At 41.7% G+C, this 11359-nt stretch overlaps 1 long non-coding RNA gene across 2 annotated transcripts; it reads right to left on the bottom strand.

The window, feature by feature from the left end:
* Nucleotides 1-2171: 2171 nt before the first annotated feature.
* Nucleotides 2172-6178, bottom strand: LOC143441930 (uncharacterized). Of its 2 annotated transcripts, XR_013109684.1 has the most exons (3): nt 5805-6178; nt 5071-5286; nt 2172-3149 (listed from the first exon to the last, which is right to left on the bottom strand). It is a non-coding gene; the product is annotated as an uncharacterized LOC143441930 (long non-coding RNA). The 2 variants fall into 2 exon arrangements; XR_013109683.1 differs by having other exon boundaries at nt 2172-5286.
* Nucleotides 6179-11359: the final 5181 nt, after the last annotated feature.

The raw sequence follows: 11359 nt of genomic DNA, 5'->3' as shown, positions 1-11359 counted from the left end.
GCTTGCATAGGAGTTTGCAAATGTTGTGGAATTCAGAATAGCAGACCAGTTATGCTCTCTGCTCTTAACTGATTATTTTTCCTTCTTCTTTTAATTTATGATGTTGTGCTACTCTGTTGAGCTAACTGGGCATTTGAGATCATAACCCAGGTTGAATTTCTTTTTTTGGTTCATGGCAAACAGTCCCATTTCTAAACTCACTTAAAATATAAATTTGCAAATTTCAACGTATAAAAACAAAATCAGTAAAAGTGTGTAGGTGTCATTTTATAAAGTTCTGTGACAGAGATAGAATTGTCTAGAAGGAACGATTTTCACATCTATATATTTGTCTTCAGTAACCGTTCTGTGAACTAGGCCTAGGTTAGCTCATCCTATGGTTCAATTTTTCCCCCAGCTTCTAGAATACTAAGCCAACATTAAACTGAAAATAACTAACTATATTGATTTACAAATTCTTCTCAGTGCTCTTTTTGAGAGTAATCTATGAAGTTGCAAGTCATTGTCACACCCAAATCTCTAGAGGGAAGCTGTGAGCTGGGTTAGAGAGAATATCATAGCTGAGCACGGTAACACACTTCTGCAATCCTAGAGCTCAGGAGGAAGAGAAGGAGGATCAGGAGGTTTAGGTTAGCCTCAGCTACAGAAGGAATTCAAGGTAAGCCTCCACTACATCACACACACACACACACACACACACACACACACACAAACAAGGAAGGAGTGTATCCTGTCATATGCTTTGGTAACTCATGTCACTGACCAAGGCAGCCATATTTTGTAATATAAAAACTTTGTCTCCAAAAGAAGCTCATGAGAAAATTGTGTGGCATCACATAATTTGTACCAATCTAATCATCTGTGAAGGGGCTCTTGAAAGACACAACCAGTAGAGGAGAACGAAGCAGCCAATAGAAATAATAGAAATGGAAATAGAAAAGTGTCTCAAAGAGGGAAAGGCGGGTTGATGTAATGTTTTATGATACTTAGAAACTTTTCATTAGACCTAGCAGTATTTGAATTGATACCCATGCATGGCTCTGCTCCTAGGAAAAAAGTGTTAAAGCATCAAGACAACTGCCAATGAGAGCATATCAAGGGTCCAAGGTGATTAGTACAAGTGTGCCTGTGTATTTTGCCCATTTGCATCTCCGTGTAGCATTTGTACTGTATTTTGCCTACTATGATATCTTTGTACCATTCATGCATTGCCTGCAGAGGTCAAAAGAAGCTATCGGATCCCATAGCACTAGGGTCACAAATGGTTGTTAGCCATGAGGGTTCTGGGAATCAAAGCTGGGTCCTCTGAATGAGTTGCCAGTGCTCTAACCTCTGAGCCATCTCTCCAGCCCCCATAAGTGATTATGAGAACAAAGTTGGTTCCAATTATAGTGATTTATATTTTAAAGTATAAATAACAAAGAAGCCATTCTCCCAGTGAATACATGTTGATGTTCTTCATAACTAGAAAGAATAGCAGATCAGGTTCTTTGCATATCCACACGTTCAAAAGGAGAGGAAAAGAACTGATTTTTTTTCCAACACAATAGCTATAACTGCTTTGTGTACTTTCAACTGTGCTGACAGAATATCAGGATAATTCCTTAATGAAAAAAAGCTCAAAACTAGTGTAAGTATTTGTGCAATAATCTCTACTGCATGTTTGTTTACTCCGTTATATCCTATGGTCTGCCTTGCAACTAGATTAGATAATGAATTCTGGCCAATGGTCTGAAAGTGACATCTGGCACTTATGGGCAATGACCACAAATGAGCTCTTTTGTTCTTTCTCTGGCTGTCTTAAGCCCACAGAAGCTATAATCACACAGTAGAACTGGGAAGGTTTTATGATTCATGCCTGGAAAGTGAATGTCTCCTTAGAGAATCTGAACCCATTCAAGTCTTAGTGAGTATGCTGTGACCTTTACATGTAGAATGGCCAGGGTTCTTAAGGTTTCTTATGATGGTGAGACTTATAGGTGGAATACGAACCCTTGTCTGCTTATTATACTAGACAAGTTATTTTTTCTGTTACAGCATATTGATTTAAACAAAAGGGAAGTGTCTGAAATAGATGTATTTCTGCTTTGTCATAGAAAAGAGGAAGAGTAGGTAGGAAGAGAAGAAGTGAACTCAACTACATAGGAATAATAAAACACACATAAGATCACTGCTTTGAAATGCTATCTTTATTCCTGTTGGACAATGGGAAGGCCATTAGGTCAAAGATGATTGTTAATGAGAAGGTAGCTCACTATTCACAGTTCCTGAGAAGAGGCCATAGGCCATACCACACATACTCTAAAATGTAGAGATTTTCTCTTCTTGTCCTGCTCTGGCTCCAGAAGAGTTAAGAGAAGTATTACAGTGGCTGACAAAGGTAGTAAGTGGAGTTCAGGATTGGTTGGTTAGCATATAAAGGTAACCTTCTATTATTATCTCTAGGAATTAATTAACCCCGGGGGGGGGGGGCAGTCCCGCCAGGATGAGCAAGGCCACTGATAATTAAATGTTCAAATGAAAAATCAGGCTGACTACAACATGGAGGATAAACACCTACGTGCAATTGTGGCAGAGAGCAAACACCAAGACTAATTTCAAAGCAAGTAGAGGCTCTATGGTTATAGCTCAGTCGGTAGCATTCTTGCCCGGATGCATCAAATACTGGGTTCTGTCTCCAGCACCTTATAAAGTTGGTACGATGTTGTGTGGGTCTGTAAGTGTGGGAGTCCATGGCAGCCAGAGGCAGGGGATCACTACTGCAAGTCATGCTTCACTATGAATGAGTTCTTGGCAAGCTCAGGCTAGAAACGGTCACAACTTCAGTCTCTCTCTCATTACCACCACACAAAAACCATGAGCTGAATGGCAGAGATCAAAAAGGTAGGAGGGGCTTCCAAGGTACGCTGGCGATTTTGACAACCCAAAACCATTCTGTTAAAATGTGTTTTTTTTTTTTTTTTTATTATGTCCCTTGTCTTCTAAAACAAATCTCTAGTACATGCCTTCTGCCCATATGGGTAGGAAGGTAGGGCAGGGATACACACACACACACACACACTTAATGTGTGAAGAAAATTACCAGTATTGGAGTAAAAGACTGAAAATGTTCACCAAGTGTTGCAGTAAATCTCCAACCCAAATATGACCTGTTAAAGAAAACACAACTCAGTAATTATAAATATATGCTGCATGCCTAGATTGGGCAGATTTACCACTACACTATTCTATTCCCCAGCTATGAGACCCTTATAACTTGTGGGTTTTCCAAGTCATGCATTTGTCCTTTCACCTCCTGCTCCTCTGTCTTCCTTTTTCATCATTGCCCTCCTCCATTGTCTTCCTCCTCAGTTTACCTCTCTCCCTCTGCTCTCTTCCACCAATCTTTGTATCTCCACCCCCCCTTCTTCTGCCCAATCACTGGCTCCAGTGTTTATTTTACAAATTAAGATGGGCAGAAGGTTCATTAGAAATCATCTGTGTAATGTGTAATGACTCACTTCTCCTCTGCAGCCTTTCACAGGAAAGGGGAATTAACATCAAAATACAAGGCAGAGGCTATCCACAACAATCAAGGGATACACATAAACCAACACATACAAATGCAGGAGAAAGCTGGTGTTGTGCAAACGACTCACAACAGTTCATGACTATCATGGCTTGGTCCCTTTGAGTTCCTGACTGAGCAAGGTAGATGTGAAATAAAACCTTTCTCCTCCACCTTTCCAATAGCTTACTTCCCCAAAAGTATGTACCTTCGGGAATTTTTATGAGCACCTATATAGACTTACCCTTAATTCAATTTAATATTTTGTGCTTGGCATCTGTAGCGATCTAGTCCTTGTTAAGGGCAACGGTATTATGAAGAACAGGAAGTCCTGCCCATAATTTCATAGACACACACTGAACATAGTCCTGTCAGAAGTGTGGATTGAGACCTGAGGAGTGGGACACCCACTGAGATTTCTAGGTCCCTGTGTGTCCCGTGTAAAATGTAGAGTTCTAACAAGCACCACCAACACTGTCTCTGAGTTTTGTCTCTTTGACTGTGTAGATTCTCCAGAAAAATAGGCCCTTTGATGTTGGGAGCTGAAAAGCCTCAGAAAATGCAGTAAGGAAGGGAAAGAGTTGGGAGGAGAAGGTTGTCCTCTCGGCTAGACGTGTTCTTGCCCTACAGAGGGCTCTCTGAAATAATTACCAATGTGAAAATTTCATTCAACTCCCATTACGCCCATCGGTTCCACCCATACAACAGCTCTTAATATTTTCCTAACTTTATCCTTCTCAGTTTCTCCATTATAAAATGCAGGGTTTCAACAGATGATCTATAAAATCCCAGACAGTTTAATAAAATTCTGATTATATAACGCTTTCGCCTCCTAAATCCCTGCCTTATCAGCTGGCTCAGAGAGGAGAAACTTGGCCTAATCCAAATATGTGTGTGTGTGTGTGTGTGTGTGTGTCCACAAATGTCTTTTATAAGATTTAAGAAAGATCTAAAAGGGAGAAAGAAAAAAAATAGGACCACGAGAATTTTAAAGTTATAAAACCTCTTAAATAAAGAATTAAGTAAATAGGCATTTTAATTATATAAAATGTAGAAAACAGAAAAAATAATTAAAACAAAGTCTTATTTGATAGTTTTATTTCTACATGTAAGATGTAGTTATGTCGCTCCTTAGCTTATCTCTCACTTAACAATGAATTTTAAAAATAATTCCACATGTATCAATTTATTTTGGAACATATATCATTCTGTGTCCCACAGGAAATAAATTTACTTTTAATTTGAAATGTATCTCTTATTTCTATTTTCTTGTCAATATTGCTTAACAGGTATAGTTTTGTCTTCAAGTTTCCAACCCTCTTTGGATTGTCTGAAAAACGAAGCAGGCTGAAACGTTTGCCACGTCTGCTGGGTGATGTTATCGTTAACGACAAGAACACAGCTCAGTTGTGTTCGAAGGTCAGGATCGGCAGTAAGCAGGGCAGAGAAATTTGCAGAGAGCAAAGAAAGGAGGAAGGCAAGAGGGAGAGGGTAAAGAGAGGGAGCCAGGGGGAGGGGCTTACACATCTATGCAGCTCACAGGTAAGATGATCTCCTAGTCTCCTCCTCGGCTGCCCAGTGCTGACCTCATCTGAGGGACGTAATCAAACAATATTGCTTTATACTCATTCTTGCAAAAGTCTTTGCACGGTGCAGAGGAGATTATGAGAGTCATTCTATACCCCACGCAGAATGTTATTATTTTACTATGTGGTTTGGAACCGGGGTGTGAAATTCCCCTGCGTTGGAGACAGAGAAGGATGGAATGTTATTTCTCAATTGGGAACACAATCTTAAAAGAATGACTAGCTTTAAAACAAAACTTCCCCACTCACTACTTCACCTCAGAAAACTGGAGCAAGAAGGTAGCATCCTGCGTTAGTCATCAACGTGTCCCCTACCCCCCAGGAGAATAGCTCTATTTTGCCAGTTCCCAAGTTCCTTTCACTGCTTTGTTTCTGTTTGGCAGGGGTGACCAGTTGACCTGCAAAAGGTAAGCTGAAAAGACTTTAAAGTGTGAACGTGGATTCCTTCTGTCTCACTGCTGTAACAAGGGTTAAGTTCAAGGCCAGTGGGCAACGTTCAGTTGCTTTTCGATGTCACTCAGTCAGGGTAGAAGTATGCTAGCAGGGTTTAGGCTCGATATTCATGAAGGAACTATTTTTACTTTTATAAATATTCTTGGCACAAATCAATACAAGTCAGCCCAGAGAAGTAAAATCAGTATTATCTACAGTGGCCAGTGCGCTTCTCTTACCTCTCCAACCCTTCATTTCCTTGGAAGGCGAGTCGGCTTAGCCAGGCTAAGAAAAGCAGGCAGCGTGATTTCGAGGCCTTGCTCAGCAGCTGCAGATAACTGCCCTTGTGGAGAGCGCTTAATCTCTCCGAGTTTCACTTTACAGCCCAGTGGAAAACCAGTACAGAAATATTAACTGAACTCTCAAGTGATTTGGTAGAAAGCGGCAAAAATTATAGAAGACAAATCTCATGCGCTAGGCAAACATCCAAGGATAATTCTCTTCCTCTTTAATGGTTTTAAATCTCGGATGTTTGTTAAACAAACGATCCTTTCTCTTCACCACCGTTTGCACAAACTGTGCAGGGCCTCATAGGGTGAGTAGAAGCCTTTGTCTTGGCCATACTCGCTCATGGTTAATGTTTTTCGGTCTGCAGCGTGCCCAGGAGTGTCGTTATCACAAAATTCCCCAGAGCCAACTACTCCAGGCCCGACTGCCGGAAGATGTAGTCACCTGTGTTTTTGTTTTGTTTTTCAAGAAGAATAAGCTTGATAATGGTATCGGCCCATTTTGAAACATCTGGAGTCTAGAGAAGATCTGGTTTTGGAACTTTGGTTATTTGTGTCTTCAGCATTTATACATGGCCCTTACTCTCTGTAGCCTCCTGGTTTCCATTTGGGGAATTAAGGTTATAGCACTAGAAAAGAAAAGCCAGGTCTATGCTGTTAATTGGGAGATAAATACTGGAGCCAGGTAACAAAGTATGCAATGCCAACATGAGAGTCAAAGAGGGCTGCAGAAGACTCCTCTGCCCATGGGGAAGCGTCTTGGGACAAGGACTCTTCCTGAGGACTGGCAGCCGTTCCGCTAATAGAAGCAGGCTGTCCACCTGGCCAGCTCTGCCTCCATTCAGTGCCATTGGTAAACCCCCTACACTTGTCACCACCTGATTCTCTCCCCGTTTTCCTGCAAAACCGGAGTTTTCATTCTCATACTTTAGTCTCGTTGATTAGCAAGCAGACTGTTGTTTCTATCACTGAAACATACTGAAGGAGCTGGAGAGGTGGCGTAGTGGTTTGGAGCACTTATGCTCTTACAGAGGATGTAGCTTTGGTTCTGAGCCCCCACAAGGTAGCTCACAACCATCGATAATTCCAGCTCCAGAGGATCGGAGATTCTTCTGACCTCCTAAGGCTACTGTATACATGTGGAACATGTCCATGCACACAGACACATGTGTCTATGCATATGAAATAAAATCAGTATTTTGATAATAGTTGAGTGGCAGATATGGCTCAGGAGATAAGAGTGTTTGTTACGTAAGTTCGAGCATCTGTGTTTGAATCCTCGGTACCCTCGTAAGGGTCAGTTGTGGTCATGTTCCTGATACCTCGGTGCCATGGGAGACAGAGACAGGAGGAACTCTGGGGCTTGCTGCACAGGAGTCTAACTGTATGTTCAGTAAGAGGTCCTCTCTATAGGGAGTATGGGGGGAGAGCAACGACATTCTCTTTAACCTCTCTGTGCACAGATGCAAGCACACTTACACATGTGTGCATTCATCTAACACACACACACACACACACACACACACACACACACACACACACCCTATCCCATCCACACTAAAACCCTCTCTGGGTACAACATCAGTTAACTTCTGCGCCTCTGCATCGGGATTTTCTTGTCGTCGTTTTCTCAGTCTTCTTTCTCTTTCGAAGGCAGGCTGACTGTGCTTTCAATCTCTGAAACCCTCCCTGAAACCATCTTATCAAGGTCCCTGATAACTGCAACGTTGATAAAGTTGCTGGTTAGTTTTACAACCCTGAACCATCAGGAGTATTAACAGAGTTGATGATCATAGTCTTTGAACTATCTGCCTTGGTTAGAATGTAAGGCAGGTTTGGCCCTGAGCTTTGCCCACTTTCCCCCCATGGACCATGCTTTCCTCCTGTTTCCTCTTCTCTTTCATTGACTGCTTAGGTAACTTCATAGATTTCAATACCACTTCTCCAAGACTCTGTAACCTCCCTTTCCAGTCTAGAGACCAAGCCTCTTATCTAAGGGCCTGTCTGTGTCCAAGTACAGGACTGGTAGTATTTGACTTTTCTCAATGGAAACAGTAATAAGGCTGGGAATGGAGAAAGAGAGCCTCATTGGAAAAAAAATAAAACAAACGACAGACAATCCACAAAGACCCAAAACTGAAACATACAATGACAACAAAAATAGTGCAGCCTTAGAAAGGGCTTCTTCCATTGCCCAGAAGAGAACTGTGGAAGAAGAAATGGGTTCTGATAGAAACATCTACTCTTGGTTTTGGGTCACTGTCTCCAGAGTCATTGGGCAGCATTGGCAACACTTCAAATAGTTATTAGGGGACTACTTCTAATTTGCACAATAATGCAGAATCCACAATAGTAGAAAAATACTTTTATTCTCCTTTGGTAATTTAGCAATGTTGACATCTAGAAAGATTGAAGAACTTTTTGAGGTACATGTGTGAATCCTATTTTTGAAGTAGCTTTTGTCATTGAGGAAGGTAATGGGTGAAGCATGGTTTTGTCTATTTTATTTATGATATAACACACTTTTCTATCATTCAAGAATTATTAAATTAACATTTTGGCAGAATGTAGGCTAACCCCCAACAAAGTGAAATTGAGCATATCAAACAGCATGATGTTTTATCAGATATCAAAAAGATTACTGTGTCTAAGAAGACTGAAAAAGCAAACAGTGTATAAACAAACAATAGTAGATATTTGAGAAATTTCACTCTGGATGATTTGATATGAACATATTTGAACCCCTTTGTAGTGATAAAATACCAGCAAGCTAAAGTCATAAGTTACTTGAACAATGTGAAAATTTGCTATTTTAGGTTAGTTTAGCTAAACACCTCTTAAAATAATTCAGCAGAGGCAAATTGTCTAGTGCATCAAATTTAGATGTTCTCTGGGTTGGTTATGAAGATTAAATTGCTTATTATTAGATAAGCTGATATTTGATATGATAGTCAATTCTATAATGCCAAGGGAAGATTCAGGAAATCGACGCTGTATGGTGTATGTCTCATGTAATTATAATTAGAAGATCGTTTTGTATTTATTTTGTAGTTAATATATAAATAAAATAAGGAGCTCTGACAGTTTTCAGCACAAGGGGATTTAAAGAAAGAGAAGAAATTTCTGTACAGGTGAGCATATTCTTTTTAATTATAATTGCTAAAGGCAAGAACCAATTTGGGTGTGTCAGGCTTAGAGAAACCAAAACAAGTAGGTGTGTGTGTTTAAAATACTTCAAGTCCCACAAGTCACGAGCCTATAAAAACCACAAAGTCAATGAGGAAGGAGACTTGAGTTATTCTGAAGCGAGCACAATTCCTAATGAGTCAAAGCTTTGTATGCTCACGGATCTGACTATGTAGAGAGACGGTATTTTATGAAGATTAATAAGGAAGGAAGAAGGTAGTATGGCCAGTGACCCATATATTTATTGTTTGGCCATCTTTTCTGCAGAACTCCTGCAGTTGCAAAGACATGGCTTCTTGACTGACTAGAGGCTCACTTGCTAAGCCACGTACATGGTTACTCTACTGGTTTTCGATGTATTCCTCTTTCTGTCCCTCATTCCTTCCCTTTGTGCTACTTGGGCCTTGAGAACAATACTGAACTCTTCTAGAAATGTAGCTTTGAGTTGGCCAGAGAAGACTCTGAACTTTCTCTGCCTCCTCTCATGCTATGTGTCTGCCCTGGTCCTCCCTAGAGACTCCCCATCTCTGACGCTCTGTTACAGCCCTCTTGACATCTGCTTCAAGCCTCTGCTTCCTATCTCTGGAGGGAGGCTGGAAACTTTGATTTATAAAAGGGCACTTTTCACTGAAGCCAGAGCTCTTTTGTGGCTTTTATATACAACCTTATCTGACTCTGGAAAAGTGATCTGCATGATAGATGTGAACAAATGAGTTGGGGGACTGGCTATTTCTTCTCTTTGGATCATTAGTTTTCCCCCAGTTGACTGGGAAGTCTGCAGATTTCTACTTCGCTGACACTTTCAGCAGCAAGGAAGAAATGAGTCCCAGGGTATGGCTGGCGGGAGGCCTGAAGCAGGTCAAATGTTACAGCGATGTTGGAAATGTCTAATATGCGGGAACAACCTTCTTCTGGAAGGGTTGTGCTTTATTGAATTGCCATTCGCCTCTCCTGATGTCCCTAGACCGCCTCTGTCTGAAGCCGTCTTTCTGAAATAGTGTCCTTCCTCTCATTGGTCCCACAGACCTTGATTCAACATCATGAAAGCATTGGGAAATAAAAATGCCTCTAATGGCCAGAGCTAACGGGAGGAAGCATGGCTATCAAATCGTTGCCAGGAAGTGGCTTCAGATCCTTGGAGCCTGGAGATGGCAACCTTAACCCTGCTGTTGCCCTGGGTTCCTGTCACTAGGAAGTGAGTTCCCACAACTAAGCTGAGGTCTGTGGCAGAGTGCAGAGTTAAGATCACATGACCAGACTTGGCCAGCATGCACTACTGGTCCCATCTCTGCACTGAGACAATTAACAAGTCCCGCTCCATGCCTCTCTGTCATCCTGGTGACTTTCTGGGCTTAATTGTAAATGATCTTTCCTTCTCTCTGTGTCGCTGAAGTGATGCAGAGACAAGTGCTGGGAGTGAGCGCCCACTGCAAGAAGAAGCCTCAGGGCTCAGTGCCTGTGAAGGGTCTCTCACACCAGGCTGTGAGTGCCTGTGCAGGGTTGTTCACACCAGGCACCCAAGCTGGTCACATTATGGAGCTTGTTAACTTTAAATCATCTTCATTTAACCTCTCTCTCTCTCTCTCTCTCTCTCTCTCTCTCTCTCTCTCTCTCTCTCTCTGTGTGTGTGTGTTTGTGCATGTGTGATACTTCTTACAGAAGCCCACCCTGGGGAGAGAAGGGCCAGTTGCTTCTTTATTACACTGTACAAGAGCCACATTAGCGTTCCAGTCTATATATTATGAAATTAAGTGGATACCCTTGGGGTTAATTCCTTGTTGTAATTGTAATGAAAAGAAACACTTTCTAACCCTCCATTTAAGATCTGTAACTATTAAAACCCACTAGCCTTAGTGACTCCTGGGGCCAGTGGAGTGCTTTAGGGTGTGTGAAAAGAGGCACTCCTATGGTGTCCAGTCCCAAGTCACTTAAAAAGTAACCACTTCCAAGTGTGAAAATGAATAAGAGAGTTTTCCATCCTGCCCCTCCCTGCTGTTTCCCCAGGCTGGAATCATTCATCAAGCATGGGAAATTATATGCATATTAAAATCGTGGCCCTGCCCACACCAGATGAGGTCCTAGAGCTGAAAGGAGAAGTGGACAGAGTCCCAACCTTAACCCCAAAGCTGTCTCCAACTGATAACAATCTGCAAATAGAAACTTTAGCTACCTCTGAGGGAGTCTGGCTGGGAAAACAGGACTATTCTTAAGGGTGGACTGTAAACCCAGAAGTGGATGCCCGAGGGGAGATGGACCCAATGATGGCATCTCTGGAAGCTCGAGTCTCAGGATGTCATGTGGAGGCTCTTGTTTTTGTTGTG

This window comes from Arvicanthis niloticus, chromosome 4 (genome assembly GCF_011762505.2).
Source record: "Arvicanthis niloticus isolate mArvNil1 chromosome 4, mArvNil1.pat.X, whole genome shotgun sequence".
NCBI lineage: Eukaryota > Metazoa > Chordata > Mammalia > Rodentia > Muridae > Arvicanthis > Arvicanthis niloticus.
The sequence above is the reverse complement of the archived record's forward strand: the minus strand, read 5'-3'. Positions and strand labels throughout refer to the sequence as shown.